Below are 16,933 nucleotides of genomic sequence, written 5' to 3' on the forward strand. Positions count from 1 at the left end.
GTTAGTATAGTAAATAAGAATAAGAAAAAAAGAAAAGATCTTTCCCCTGTTGCAATGTTAATTCTTTTCAAATGATTAATGAGGAAATATGAACAGAAAGTTAAAAAAATAACCCACCTATCAGATTTAGCATTAGCCAAAGGGCACGGACCATAAAGTCAATTATTGAAATTCTTAGAGATTTCCAATTCCTATTTATATTTTGGAAATAGTGTCCTTAAAATTAACAGAATTAAAATCTGCAATATTTATGGTCTCAAAACTTGTTTTCACTTTGTTTACTTAGCTAATGTAACAAATTTTTGCATAAATATTTGAGTTTTATTGGTTTCCCAAGATGTTCACAATGCTTTCTTAATAGTTTCTCTAATAATGTTTTCCCTGTTTGGTGATACCACAAGGACATACAATGGTGTCTCCAACATTTTTATATTTTTTTTTATAAGGCAGGGAATTTAGAAAGTTGTGAATTCTTGAGGTAGGTTGGGGACTGCAGCAGTAGTGGTCTGTGAAGTCACACTGAAGGAAGTAAAAGAAAGGAGAAAAAGGAAAATAACGGGAAGGATGGAATGGGGGAGAGTTCAGGAATTCATAGGGCACTACTTTCACGAGAAACATTACATGGGTCCTCTCATTTACTCCTTACACTTACCATGGATAAAAAACAGTGCTCTAATTTTAACATTAAAACCAACGAGGCCCAGATAGTTAAGTAACTAGTTAGACAGCTAGCCATTCTAAAAGAAGGATTTGAACTCAAGTCTATCTTAAACCATAGCACATTCATTTTCACTAACATCCTGGAGGGCCAGTATGTTTCAAAACTCTAATCAGTATTTAGACACTATGCGAACAGGGATAAAGCCTGATGGTGAAAGTTGCAGACTTGCAAAACTCCAGTGCACATTCCCACCAGGTCTCTTATGGTAAGTTAAGAGGGGTGGTTAGAAAAAAACAGGTCCCCCAGATATGCCTTGGGGTCAAACAGACACAGATAAGGCTGAGAATTTGAATCCTCGAATCTGTCCAAATATTCTTCCTTTTTTTAAAAGTAGGCTTCCCAGCCAGTGCAGGGCTTGAACTCATGACCCTGAGACCAAGACCTGAGGTGACATCAAGAGTTGGACGCTTAATCAACTGAGCCACTGATGTACCCCTGTCTGAACATACCTTTCTAATGGAGTAACCCCTCCTACCATTCTGCCTCTCCCAACTACTTATTCCTGTCTAAGAGAACCAGTCTTCTCCCACATTAAGAATTAAAGCCACAACAAAACAAAAGAAAACAAAAGAAAAGAAAACAAAACAAAACTTCAAATGATGTTACCTGGGGCAGATACTTCATAAGGAGGCATTGATTCTCTTTGGTATGCACTCCCAATGTCCCTCATTGACTCCATGTCCCAAATGAGAATTAAGTCCAAGCATAGCACAGAGGGATAAACTGGGGCCTCCTCCAGGAGAAGACTGCTATTATACCAAGACAGTTGTCGTCTGGCAGGAAATTGTCTTCACTAAGGCATTAAGGAATATGTCGCTGAGGGGATCACTGGAATTCATGAAATGGGGTTGTACTCTGTAGGCTAGAGAAGACAGTGAGCTCTGCTGCAATGGAATTAGGCTCCCTGGTGGAAAAGATGGGACCCCAGAGTGGTAGAGGTCAGGTGTTTGCACATAACCTTTAGAGATAGAGTGGGCACAATTACCATAATTAGCCACAGAGGTCTAGAGCAGTGGCTAATTATTCCCAGGGCTCTGGGAATGAAGTAGCTGAGCAGCCTCCTAATTGCTGTTTGACTTAGGTAAGCGGAAAAATTCCAGGTCTGCTGAGCAAAAACAAGACTTAAAGTAGTGTAGTGGGGTTCATGGCCTCTTACTCAATCCTAAACCTAAATGATCTCATGGACCAGAATGACTTAATTGGCAGGAAGGCCAGCCCTTTTTGAGGAAAGACTCTTGGAAAGGGCTTCAACTCTTTACTGTGAGTCTCCCTCCAAGTCCTCTCTGGAGGCTTAATCCCTTAATAATGTGACTGAAAAAAAGCAAATAACCAGACCATAGGTGATTATTAGATACTGGCTCTGAACGGAACAGGGACTAGTGGAGATTAGGTGAAAGACAAAGTCTTGGCAAAGTCAATGTTACCCCAAATTCTCTGGGATTGTTTCTCCTGTTAACTCCCTAGTCCTGAAATATTTGAAGCAAACATACACTAACTGGTTCTCTATACGATGGAATGAGGCTAGAGCAGACAGTGAGGTCTGCTGCAGTGGAATTAGGGATCCCAGAGTGGCAGAGGTCAAGTGTTGGCAGGTAACCTTCAGAGATATAGAGGGCACAATTACTCTAATTAGCCAAGGAATTCTATAGCAGTGGCTAATTATTATAGAACTGTTCCATACAACTTCCTCTTATGGGATCCTCCCCCCAAGATGTGATGCTCAATCAAAAACAATACCACATTCTTGGTGGATACTCCCAACACCATTAAGAACTTAAGAGATAACAGAGTAAATGTTTCTATTTTATACCCATTTGACTTTCCTGCTTGACTACTGCAAAAATTAGAAGGATCGTGGAGAATGACTGTTGATTATAACAACCTTAATCAGATGTTCTGGATATGATATGTTCACTGGAGCAAATGAAAAGTAACGTTGACCTTGGTATGCTATGCTATTACCCTAAAAACATTGTCTTATCTGCCAGCTACTTAACATAATCAGAGACAGTGTGCATTCATGTACCAGGGAGAGCAGCACTATTTACCTTTTTTGTTTTTAGTTCTATGACAAATCTTTTGCTTTCTGTCTTAATCTCACATGGAGGAAACTTTGTTGTTTACTTGTGGCATTCCATAGCCTACACACTGATTCACTGCCTTATGCTAACTGAAGCCGGTCAGAAGGAAGTTACAAGCACCATAGTTGCTTTAGTGAAATACATGAAGGCCTGCCACGTCCATGTCAGGAAGGCATGTCTGGGGATACTTTTCTAAAGTAAAAGACAAGGTGCTGCACTTGTTACTACCCTCCAAAGAGAAAAAAAAAGGCAGAAATGCTTAATTTACTTCTGTAAAATTTGGTGCAAATATATAAAATATCTGGGCATGTTATTTTTTAATGTTTGTTTATTTTTGAAAGTGAGAGAGAGACAGAGCATGAGCGGGGAAGGGGTAGAGATAGAGGGAGACACAGAATTCAAAGCAGGCTCCAGGCTTTGAGCTGTTCGCACAGAGCCCGACGTGGGGCTGGAACTCACGGACAGCGAGAACATGACCTGCACTGAATTCGAACACTTAACTGACTGAGCCACCCAGGCGCCCCAGGCATGTTATTTTAATATATTTACCAGGTAGCGTATAAGGCTGCAGTTTTGAATAAGGCCCAAAGCAAGAGAAGGCTACACAGCAGGCCTAGGCTATAGTACAATCATCCTGACATATGGACCTTATAACCCAGCAGGCACAATGATGAAGGGGACTGTGGTATACAGAAATATTTTATGAGATCTCTGCCACATCTGAACATGAGAATAACAATGGAGACCACTTGGGTTTTACATTAGATCCATGCCCTATTCTGCCAGTGATTATTCTCCATTTGAAAAGTAGCTCCTGGTGTACACCTGGGTTTTGGTAAATAAACCCCAATTGCCTAATCATGGGACACCAAGTGAGTTTATGATGCAAGTTGCCCAAAATGGAAAAGCAGACAAGAACATATTCTAAGGGGTACAATGCTGAGGGATGAATTGTGCTGATTTTTCTGTTTCTTCTTCCAGTTCAGTTCTTTACTCTTTTTACCCTGTTGTGTGCTCTGAGAAGTATATCCTGGGCCCCCTTGCACCTGTAGCTTCTAGTTGTGTTTGGCCAGTGAGAAGTAATGAAATGGAGGGCAATGGGAAATTGATTACTACTTTATTTCCTTTGCCTCCTCTCTGCTGAGCTGAGGTTTCGCGGTAGTTGTGTTTCCTCTCTAGATCAACACCTCCTTTCCCTAATGGCCACAACTAAAACTCCTTGAAACAGTCTGAGAATAGTGTTGCCCCCCACACCCCCGCCCAAACCCCTTGCTAGTCCTTGGGACCTTCAACATTCTCTTTTGTTGCTCCTAACCTATTTCACACTTCTGTAAATAGTTCCTTTATTTAACTCTCAGCCATTATTCCTTTGAGTATGCAATCATTTTTTTTGTCCCCTCAGAATCAATGACAGAATGAAAAGAGGATCCTGGGAAAATATCAGGTCATACTGTACTATGCATTTATGGGCTTTTTAGTAAGAGATAAATAAAACCTATCTCTTTTAAAGATACTGTTACTTTGGGGTTTTCTATTATAGGCAGCCAAGCATAATCCTCAATGATATAATTCCTCACTTTGGTAACTCTTTCTCCCACTTGCCTGGAAAGTGCCGCTGTTTTGGCCTCATCCCAGTATCCACTGTATCCCATAGATGTCTCTCCTTCCTCTGAGTGTCAACAGACTTAGTGCCTTTACTGCTTATTTTGGGCTGAGAATGTCTAAAATGTATCATTATCTACCATTCCCATATCATCCACTGTCCCTTAACCAAAATTCAGCCAACATGCCCTGAACTCAGTAGGTAGTCAATGTATGTTGTTGATAAGATGATATTTCCCCCATTTATTTAGGAGGAGTCAAATTTCATAGCCTTTTAAGTGCAGAAGACTGATAGTTTAAGTAGTTTCTTTCTGGATTCTTGCCATAAGTCTGTCTTACGACAAGCTTTTTTTTTTTTTTTCCTCTGACTCTGCCGGAAAAGCAATGTGGAAGACTATCGTGGGGGATGCTTTAGTAAAGAGGGAAGAAGAGACTCAAGCCCTGTATCATCTGGCTCCATGGTCACGTGCTGGGGCAGCCTCTGGTGTACATGGCCCTCAGAGACCTTTCTGCAGGTTGTGATCCTGTCAATCTGCTCATTTTACTCCGGTGAAATCTCCTCTTTCTTACCCACACCTATTCTTCCAAAAGCTGTAGCTAAGACTGCTAGTCCCTCACTGAAGGATGATTTTTGTCAGTATGTGTGTGACTGGCACATATCTCGTGAGATTAGAGGCACTAGAAGGGCAAAGGCTTTTTCTGCCTTGGGTACTTTTATATCCTTAGTGGCTAACACATGCCTGCGTTATAGCAGAAAGTCAAAGAAGTAATTTTACCTAAAATAGTAAACACATCTCCAAGATCTCAGTCAAAATCCAGCATAGTATTCCTCCATAAAATCTTCCTTTCTACTATTTTCATCACCTTCAAAATGCTACATGTGATAGATTTTACTCCCTCTATAATTCCATAGTAATTCATATATGTTTCTCTTATACATATTTGTTATTTGTTATTTGTCATGCTACCTCACAATTACATGTGTGTTTCCTACTAGCCTATGTCATTATCAAGCATAGTAGCTATACAACTGAGTGTTTAAACACCTGGGCTCTGAATTCCAGCTCTGCTACTTTATACCTATGTCTTCTTAAGTTAATGTAACTGCTAAGAGTCAGTTTCCTTATTTGTAAAGTGGAGACAATTTATTTATCCATGTATTTATCATTGATGTATTTGTTATGTGTTAGGTGCCAAGGTAGGTATTGGTGATAGAGTTAAGAGAAAAGAAAAAGAAAAAGGAAAGGAAAGAAGAGGAAAAGAAAGGAAAGTGGACAATGTCCTTGCCCTGATAGACAGCACCTTCTAGCTATAGATATATCCATATCTAGCCATGTCAAAATCTTGAAAACAAGCAAACAATACAATTTCATACATTTACAAGTCATCCAAAAAAATAAAGGAAGATAAGGGAGTAGAGCTTGTTAGAGCTGGCAGACGGTCCTGGTGTTTGTTAAGGAAGCTGATTTGTGAATTGAAGAAGACCCTCAAGTCCTTATATTCTGTTTCTTCTCCTTGAGGCATTGGTATGATTACACATTCTATTGTCTCTGGAGTTAGGCATGACCTTGTGAATTGCTTTGGCTCATGAAAGGTGGACAGAAGGGAGTCTCATGCAGAAGCTTTAAGACAAGCCAATTAAAATTTGCTGTAACTTCTTTCCCCTCCTGGAATTATTATGGAAATGTTTATTGAGAAGGGGCTTTCATTAGCTTAGGGGACCCACACTGGACATCGGCCCATGATTTGACAATTGTTTTTGCTACAGCGTAACCTATGTATCCTTACTGACACGGGCCTCTCATCACAATGTCTGTCACCCAGAAAGTGCTCGCTAAGTTCTTCTTCTTATTATTAATTTTATTTGGGTAACATTTGTATTGCCAATGTTGAAACATAGTAGGGAGTCAATATCTTTTTCCTAATAAGCATGAGTTTTAAGGTATTAAAGTGCAAGTCTTTCGAGCCTACCTTCACAGATAGGAAAAGTAAAGTCCAAGTAATTCAAATTACCTGTCAGAGGGGGCGCAGTGTCAGCCTGTAGATCCAAAGAGGACCCCCGGGGGGAAAATTAAACTTTAGGTTTCTAATGCTATTTTTCTATTGATTAGCAATATAAAACTAGATACACACACTTTTGAAGTTATTTTATTCGACAACATAATAAATCTAATTATAAATTCAGAAAACCTTTAAAAATCAAGTATATAAATAAAAAATGTTAACTCAAGTAAAATACTATTAGGAATAGTAAACTTTGTCTCAAAATGCCAATATAAACTAACAATGGTTATTTATTTTGAGCCACAAAATTAAATTTTAAAAGAAATAACTAAGTAACTTAACCAGACAGAAATGTCAGTTTGAACTGAAATATAGCTCAGTTTCTCTTAAACCTTTGCAAGGGAGCCACAGGAAAAAAACCCATAACTTTTTCTTGTGGCAGAAATTGCTAACAGCACCAGAGTAAATCTGCTGGTTGTGAAACATGTAAGGACAGATCTGGAGAAGGGGGAGAAATGCAAAACACATCAGAGGCAATTTTTCAGTGGATAAAATTAAATCAAAGGAAAAAGCAAGTTTACTGGGACATAAATATAAATGATAAAATGAGAACTACATTTTCTAAAATAAGAATGTGTCCCTTACGTATTTGAGTACTATCTATGAAATCAACTCCATGATTTAAAATTCTATAAATGAAATTTTAAATATTCTATTTCTGATGTATACTAAAAACTAGTGAATTGATTATATTGTTTCTTTTTAGAGCTCGCTATCTACTACAACAACTGCTGGAGCAAAAGAATAAAATTGAATTTGTATTATATGTTGATGACAAATACAGTATGATCACAATAGTAGCTTTAATAGACTTGACTTGAAATAATGTGCTTTAATAGGCTTGATTTGAAAATATGCAGGTAATGGTTTTTCTAAGTTGTTGAAATAACCAATACAATTTCCTCCACTCTGGGAACTGAACAAGAAAAAATTAGTAGACTAGGCCATAGAGTTACACTGCACTTTTAATTTTCCTGTTGTTTTACAAGACATGTTAACCTAAATAGAACAGATTTGTGAAATGTGTTCTAGTAAGAATGAGAAATTGCCTTTTGCTTTGCTTTTAGATTTTTTTCTTTTTATTCCAAGCTTGTAGCGCTGATTATGTGACTATCAAACGAAACCTTAACCAATCAACCAAGTTTCCAGAAAGAGTTTTCTAGGAACTGCATGGTTCAATTTGGGTAGGTATAAAAAACAAACACACCCATACAAAAATTACTACAACAATAAAAATGACGTAGTTCTTAAGTTTGTATCAATAAAAGTTTATTTTAATTGATCTGTATATCTATTTCAGTTGACAAGTAGCTTTTAATTTGGAAAATAGAATATAAAAATCTTTTCAAATAGTAAACCATTAAGAAAAATAATTATTTTTCAAGGAAGAGATATTCATATATATCCTATATTAAGTCATATATACGCTCTCCATGACTATATACACACACATTCCACATATAGAGGCATACATATGTATATGTGTGTCTTCAAGTCTGTGTTTGTGTACAATATTGGAAACAATCTGAACAAAGTTTGAACTTATTTCTTTCTCATTTGTTTGAGAGAGAGCCTGCAAGTGGGGGAGAGGGAGACAGAGAGAGAGACAGAATTGTAAGCAAGCTCCCCGCTGACACGGGCCTTGATTCCACAACCATGGGATCATGACCTGAGCCGAAATCAAGAGTTGGATGCTCAACCGACTGAGCCACCTGCATGCCTCAATTTCTTTTGTGATAAAGTGAAAACACAGTTCCTGTCCTTTTCTTGAGTTCAATGAGGTTGCTTTAAATGGTTTGACATGGGGCGCCTGGGTGGCTCAGTCGGTTAAGCGTCCGACTTCAGCTCAGGTCACGATCTCGCGGTCTGTGAGTTCGAGCCCCGCTTTGGGCTCTGGTCTGATGGCTCGGAGCCTGGAACCTGCTTCCGATTCTGTGTCTCCCTCTCTCTCTGCCCCTCCCCCGTTCATGCTCTGTCTCTCTCTGTCTCAAAAATAAATAAACGTTAAAAAATAAATAAGTAAATGGCTTGACACAACTGTATTAGCAGGGGTAGTCATACTCCCCTGAGTTTCTAAAATGTATTAAAATAAAAGACTCTTCCACTAACAAATTCTACTAGAATTATCAATTCTTCACCACTGAAGTTTAGCCATTAGGCAGATGGATGGGTTTTTACTCCTCCTATCATTTTTAATTGTCATGGAATTACATTTATCCTCCCTAAACCAGTACAATGTATGCTGTTCTTGCTTCAGTTGAAAGGGATGCACCCTAGAAGAGATAAATTATTCCATTATCACCAAAACATTTATTAAATGTCCATATTTTTAGGAGGCAGGGATGAATGTTATAGATGGGAATTAATTAGGCTCAATTCCTGCCTCATTGGAGGTTAGAGTGTAAGATGTCCAGACAGCAATGATGCAGGCATTTTAAGGCCATGCATCAAACACGGGGAAAGAGATGAGTTAAGTAAGTTTCTATCAAGAACATTTGCACCCTTGAGCAAAGTATATCAGTGAACTGGGTGAAAAAGGACACCCTCGGGTGATGCATGTCATGGTGATTCACAACCACTCCACCAATCATGTAGGAAAGACCCCTGCCGAAATCCCAGGATTTAACTGAGTGCTGTTCAGGATAAGAAGGGGTAGGCACAGTGGGATTTTCCCTAAATCTTCCATATCTCATCTCAGAAATTACTGAAGGGAAGGGATTGCCAGCTACATCTGCGCTACATATTTTTTAAATGTCTTATGTGCTGGGGGGAAGAGGGGTCAAATAGGGAATAAGCCACTTATTGGCAAACATCATGGAGAACTACACTAGAGCAGTGGACACCTTTCATACTGGTAGAGTTTTAAGTAAGTGCTTAGAGAATTACACCCATTTCACATATCAGATATCCCTAATACACCAATATATCACTACCTCTCCTTTACTACCCACCGCTAGGTGGTTCCCGGATCTTACTAATTCTACCACATTTCTGTTGCTCAACTTATCTCTCCTTCATCTTTTGCAAAACAAACCAAATTAACATAGATTGCTAATGTTTTCTTTTTTTTTTTCTTTTTTTTTTCTTTTTTTAAATGTTTTTATTTTAGAGAAAGAGAGTGCCTATGAGAGCAGGAAGGAAGGGCAGAAGGAGAGGGAGAGAGAGAGGGGTAGAGAAAGAAAGAGAGAGAGAGAGAGAGAGAGAGAGAGAGAGAGAATCTCAAGCAGGCTCCACGTTCAGTGCAGAGCCTGACAGAGGGCTCAATCCCACGACCTGGGGATCATGACCTAAGTCATAATTAAGAATCAGTCATTCAACCAACTGAGCCACCCATGCACCCCTGTTTATCTTTTCTTTCTGAATAACTGCCTAGCCATTTTTTTTCTCTCTACTCTGTCTACCAATTCTTTCCATAATAGGTCCATGTGGCCTATTAATTTGAGATTAATTTTTTAAAAAATATGCATCATATCATACATTTTTCACTTAAAAAAATCCAAGAGCTTTCCATCAGTTAGGCAATGAATGCTTGACTCATGAAATTAACACGTAAATGACACTGATGTATCAGTTTTTTCTTCAAGAACTGTTCCCTCGCTGCCTTCCTGTTCCCCCATCTCAGCCATGAGCTTGATGAACGCATTGTGAGTTTTCCCGCCTATCTGTATGTATATATATTGTTCCCTCGGCTCGAAATATTGTTGTCGTTCTTCTCCACTTGAAGAGCCCTTTATTTACCTCCAATATCAAGTCTAAATGTCGTCTCTTTTACATAGATTTCTGGTGTGTTCCGAGCCAGCTCAGCACTCCCTACTGTTTTACCCATTACATTTTATGGGTCTGATTCTTCCAATGCAGGAGAGCTCTTAGAAGGCAGACACGGTCTTGTTCATGCATCCTCACTTGCCAACACTATCGGTGAATTAATATCATTTTCTTACGTGTTGATTTTTATTTTTATAGTTATTTCAAGCACATCGTTTCATTTTATACTTTCCATAAGTTTGTAAAGTATTACACAGCAGATGTTGTTCCCATATAACAGATAAGGAAATTGAGTATTAAAGCCAACACATCACTGAGAGCTTTCGCTTTGTTTTAAATATTTGTTTTGTTTTACTTACAGCTTAATATCTTTCCAGCATATTATGGCATTTGTTTTATAAACATTACATTTAATCACATGTGAGCGTGTATGTGTTTCCCTCTGCTATGGGGTAAAAAGAAAAACCACCCTTTTGCATGTATATGACTTTCTTTGAACATTCATTAAAAATCAGCATATTATAAACAACAAAAAAAAACCCTCTTATCCCTTACTTCTTTCATTTTGACTCTAACCTCATCATGACATAAAACTACTGCTTGACAGATGATCCAACCAAGGTATTATAAAACATTCTTGATAGGTGCTTTAGGTTAATGATTTATGAAATAATTGTCGAGGTCAACTACTATGAACAGAGCATTCCAAAAGTCTTAGTACAAAAGTTCTAATAGATCATATCCTTTGTGCACTTTAGGGGAGGTAACCATAAATTTATTTTGATAATGTCTATGTCAGTCGGTATGTTTTATTTTTCTTTCATGCAAAAGAATGAGTATTAATATAAGGGAAAACCTGTGATTAATAGAGGCAAATGCAAAAGGACCTAGTTAATGTTGTTCCTACATTTCTATGTTGAAAATAAACCAGATTAAGTTTTCAGCATATATGAGAGGAAAGAGGGGAAATAATTATTAGCCAATATAACCGACTCATTTTTCTTTCCAGAAAACAGCAAGATTTAGGAACATAGATAGGGAAATATTGAGAGAAAGAACATTCAGGCATTTTTATAACTCTTAAAAGGAAGGGCAAATGACTAGATGATGGGTTTTGTGGGATAATCCTGTGTTTTCCTATACACGACAAAGTCACTCAGGCAGCTGTCAGTGGGGCACATTGCTTCAATTGCTTCTATAGTGGCTGTGATGGTTTTGTCCTGGCTCATTCACATTCGGGAGCCCGATCCCATTTGTGTGCACAGCCCTGCATTTATAAGCCGATGCCTGAGATCGGTTAGTGATTTTCTTCTGACCAAATGTGTGTGTACAAATATCTCCTCTTATCTGAACATTTTGAGGAAAGTTTGGTAAATCGTGCACGAATCAGGAGGGAGGACATAAATCAAAAGTAAAATCATGATTTCAACGCCTTGAACTCTTGCTGTGTATTTTGTCACTCTTGGGCCTTACTCAAATGGTTAATGAGACCGAAACTATGTGAAATGCATGTCTCTAAAATTTAAGTGGGATGCCACCACATTTGAGCAAAGAGCTATTAAAATGATGAAATCATTATATTGGGTCCAACGATGAAAGACCTTGTAAATATTTAGTCTTTCTCAGTCACAAACCACTTAAATGGATGAATATAGTCTAGTCATTGGTTTATGGTTCTAATAACCTCCAGGAAATGTCAAATTCACATGCTGTCCCAGAACACAAGATTTAGCTTTTGGATTTTTAATTTAACTAAAAGATGTGTAAAAGCACACAGTCATCCAGCTCCCTATTGGCTCCACATCTGTGTAGGATTATATGCAAACAATGTTTGAGTTAGCATTGGCAGTCACATAGGCTTGCTAGCTGAAATGTAATTAATTGTATTTTTTTTTTTTTAAGATAGACAAAAAGGAATGAAGGAGGACAATTTGGAGAAGCACTGTTTTCAGCAATAATCTTACATATGAGGTAAGGCTCAAAGTTGCCAAAATGGAATCTGGAAATAGAGATCCATCAGCCTTATGTCTAAAGTAAATCATAATTGTTCTGAAAATGATTAACGCTGGGTGACAGCCAATGTTCCTTTGATAAAATAGTACTTAGTCTGATTCTACAATTGAGCAGACAGGAAATGGCTCACCTTTTGGTAATGAATTAACTCTTTCCTATAGGGCTTCAGTAATTCCTAAACTTAAGCCCTCAAAATGTCTAGGATACTAGGAAATTAAACAGAGTTTCCAAGGGTAGCAAACAGTTATTCTTTCTCTATAATTATCTTACATTCCTTAGTTTTACTCTTATCTGAAGATTATGTTGGACAATATACCTATTGCTCAGGGAACTTAAAAATTCTCTCTGTTGATTTGGCTTCCTCAAAGTAGAAGTTCATAAACAATGGCATGGCAGTACTCCTTGGTGACATTTTCAGCCTGAGAAAGTTACACAAAATATTTTTCAATACTTTATAATAAAGTGAGACACAAGCAGAGCAAATTTCTACAATTTGTCAAATGTAGTCCATAATTTGTAATAAGATTTGCAATTTCCTGATTCCTGGAATGCAAAAAACAAAAAGCAAAAAAAAACTTGAAATACCCACCCCACCCCCCAACCTAAAACAACAAAGTATGAAGCTGGGTCTCCTTCATCATACTGTGTATTTAAATGTAGACACATGTCTCCCCATTCCACACCATGTACCCTATATGCAACATTGCCAAGCCCAGGCTCTTCCTTCCCATGGGGATAAGTTAAATCCATCTAGAAAATGATTCGATCTGCAGAATGCAGATCATTTTAAACTGGAATGAAGAATAAAGCCTTGGAGACAGCACAGAATGTGGTTATAGTAGTCCACGTTAAAAATGACCAGAGCATCAACAAGGGATTTGGCTGCTAGACTAGTGTGGTTATTAATGGACAAATGCTCTTTCCTCAACCGGGGAACTGCTTCTACTCCTTGTGGTTATGGGAATAGGAAATGGAAGGAGACAACACTTTACTGGCAGACACATTACTGACCCTGCAGAGGCAGCAAGAATAATGAGCAGAGAAGGCTTTAGAGAAGAGTGTCCTGCCAAGCAGAATAATTGCTACAAGAAGTACAGGATACATTGGACATGATGGTGACTGGGTTGGATCATCCTCTATCAGAGTAGGGTGGATCAACCAAATGTGCTGGTGAATCAAATTATCCTAGAATGTTGAAATCACTGGGTAGGAAGCAAGGGCATCCTAATTCCTGTCCATTTATGAGTCACGGATATTTGAAGGAACCAACTTTTTATGTCAGTTATGACACATGTAGACAGCTACTTGCTACCCATATATCTGGAATGGTCCTGAGTTCAGATGTCCATTATGCAATCTGAATTTGTCCTGATTTTTTTGCTTTAATCAATATTGCAATCAAAATTATGTAGAAATGCAGTTTTAGACTAGAACAACTCTCCAAGACATGCTTAAAACCAACCAACAAACAAAAGGGTTAGGATGTTTTTTTGTAATTACAAATTTTTGCAGTTGTGTTTGGTTAGAAATGAACAAATATTAAATGTATGTTTTTTGGTTTGATATTTTGCTTATTTTGCGTCTCAAAATTGTTTACTTATGACAGAATCAAATCCTTGTGAAAAACATATTTGGAACAGAGTCAAGACGATATAATGCATCAAACAGATGAAGGAGAAATAAATAATGAAAGAACATAAATAAATAAAATAAAGTGAGAAAGCAAGCCATGTTACTGTAGGCTAAATGATATCTAGACGGGCCTCTCCTCAGAAACAGATATTCTGTTTAGTGTTTTTTCTCTTTTCTCTAACACCTTGACTTAGGGAGCCCAAAGAATAGCTTCTCCTGAGAACAAAAGCACAATTAAAGGAGTCATGCAGAGGGACAAACCAGTCCTCACCTCTGCCACTTAGAACTTGACACATAAGTGGATAATTTCTGAAGCAAGACAGCTTTTGCAGAACTATATTTTTTGAGATGCTTAAAATTCCTCCACTAACGATATATTCTTCCACTTGTGATTTATTATTGAATTTTAGAGCAGGAACTTATCAAGGCTTTTTGGGGTCTCTAAAGAAACAATTTGTTGAAATGAAACTGCCCCTGGTAAGGGTCAGAACATTATGAGCAGGCACTCGGGCAGTTTTCTTCATAATCATGTTAGAAAATCTTGCTTGCTGGAAAGGGAAAATAAGATGACCCCTCTAAGGAGCTATGGGAAAAGGAAAATCGGTGCTTTGAGTGGGAAGCAATGCGAGTGAAAAGGTATTAAAATGGACTTTCTTTGGATCCCTGCCTTTTCTGCTGTTTGCCCCCACTCTGCATACAAAGGGGTCCAGCTCTGGCTGCTCTTCCTGATGATATTATTGGCAGTCAGCTGAAAGTCTGCACAGAGAATGCCACAGTCACGGCAGGATTGTTTCTGTATTGAAAAAGCAGAGAGCAACTTCTTGGCACTCCATCGGAAGAGATGTGATTTCCTAACGAAAGTGGAATGCTCGGTCAGAAGAGTTGTTGGAACTTCCCCCTCTGCCATGAAACCTGGTGAATGGTTTGAGTTTTTCCAAAATTATTTCAAATTGAGCTGCTAGGAGGCTGTGCCGACCGTTCCAATTTTCCTCTCAATTTTGCATTTTGTTGGATGCTTCCCTCAAGTCTTCCAGTGTAGTTCAGTCATTAGTCAGAGCTGGAAGGTTTATTATTTATTTTGACAGTCACCAGCCTATTTTGTCAAACAGTACACATTACTGCTCCATTTGACAGGTGTTACTCTTAAAATCCTTCAGTTTCTTTTTCCTCCTTTGAGCGAGGCTTCTGTGTCTGCTGTCTTGTTTGCCTTCCCAAAGGAAGCACGGTACATTTTCTGGTTGATAAAAGCTTTATGTTGTTGCTACTTTTCAGTGACAGATTAGGCAGCCATTGGTCAAAAACTTTTTTCTTGATTTAATCTAAATTTTGGTGATGTGCTTAAGCTGGGATCCAGTGGGAGATTAAATAGAAGGATGAAAGAAAGGATGGTGGGCGCAGTGTAACTAGAGGCAAGAAAGCACTGCCATTTCGCCGAAAGATGAATATTATGAGGTTACAGAGGTCAAAACGAGCTTTAAGTTTAACGGTGTGAGGATTAGGCCAGAGGGAAAAAAAGCCACATCATTTATTTGTTGCTCTTACAAAAGGAAAATGCATGTGACCGTAATGACCTAGAAGAGAATGGTAGGTCAGAGGAAAAGAGGTTAGGTAGTAGGTCTTTGTGGAGAAGATGGCTTCCGAATTGATTTAAAAAAAATTAATGTTTCTTTATTTTTGAGGGAGAGAAGAGAGAGAGAGAGAGAGAGAGAGAGAGAGAGAGAGAGAATGAGTGGGGGAGGGGAAGAGAGAGAGAAAGACATAGAATCTGAAGCAGGCTCCAGGCTCTGAGCTGTCAGCACAGAGCCTAATGCAGGGCTTGAGCTCACAGACCATGAGATCATGACCTGAGCCTAAATGAGAGGTTTAACCAACTGTCCCACCTAGGCGCTCCATGAATTGATTTTTAAAGGTAAATGGTAATACAGACAAAAGAAGAGGTAGTCAGAAGGGCTTTCTATAATGATACCAATATAGGTGGGATGGTGAATTTGATTTTGGATATGTCGCTTACAACATATTATGAAGTGTTTGGGAAAGAAGTTTTCTCTGATATTCATGGCCCATCACTGTTATCCATTTGGTTGGCTAACTTCCTTATCTACTCAAGTGTCATTTCCTCAGGAAGACTTCTGACTTCTGACTTGCTGACAGTGTGGAGCCTGCTTGGGATTCTCTCTCTCTTCCTCTCTTTGTCTTTCCCTTGCTTTCTCTCTTTCTCTCTCTGTCTTTCTCTCTCTCTCTCAAAATAAATAAATAAACTTAATAAAATAAAATAAAGTAAAATAAAATAAAATAGGTATGATACTTTCATCTCAGGATGATTGTGGAGATTAGTTTTGAAAAAAAAAAAAAACTTTCTAGAAGGCCTGAATTTGTTAAGTACTCACCAAATGCAAATTTATAACTTCATGAAATCTTTCTATAGCACTCATCTGCACCATACTGATTGGTAACACTTTAAGTACATGCTATATCTTCACAATTAAGGAGTAAACTACTTGAAGGCAGTGACTCCCCAGATCCTTGGCATAGGGCCATACACATTTAGAATTTGGAACATGATAAAGTCTGTTTATTAAGACATTAACATTACTTTAAAAATATAAGCACCATTTTGGGGGGAGTAAATGTGAACTCACTGGCTTTACTGGAATTAAGACAATGTGTATTAGTTTGTTATTGTTTTGCATTCTACATTATGCTGTCTTCTCTATAAAGCAAACTTTACTTAAAAGAAATGTATATAAGAAAATAAGAGGGCTAGTGTTTTGACAGTCAGAGGAGGGTTTTCAAAACCTAATGCCAGATGTTAGGTCAATCTTGGGAATCATGGTCATTTTAGTTTTACATTAAGAATTTTATGTCTCTTTTTAAGACATCCAATAATATTGCAGCAATTACATTTTTAGGCAAAAGCATTTTAGAGATCAAATGCTTTTTTCCCCTCTTTCTGAAATATGATTATTTCAATTACTAGTAGCAACAATTAATCACTAACTGATTCATCAGCCTGCAGCTGGGATTGGAGAGCTGACTTCCTTTCTTTATTCCTATT

This window comes from Panthera leo, chromosome B2, assembly GCF_018350215.1.
Source record: "Panthera leo isolate Ple1 chromosome B2, P.leo_Ple1_pat1.1, whole genome shotgun sequence".
Classification (NCBI taxonomy): Eukaryota; Metazoa; Chordata; class Mammalia; order Carnivora; family Felidae; genus Panthera; species Panthera leo.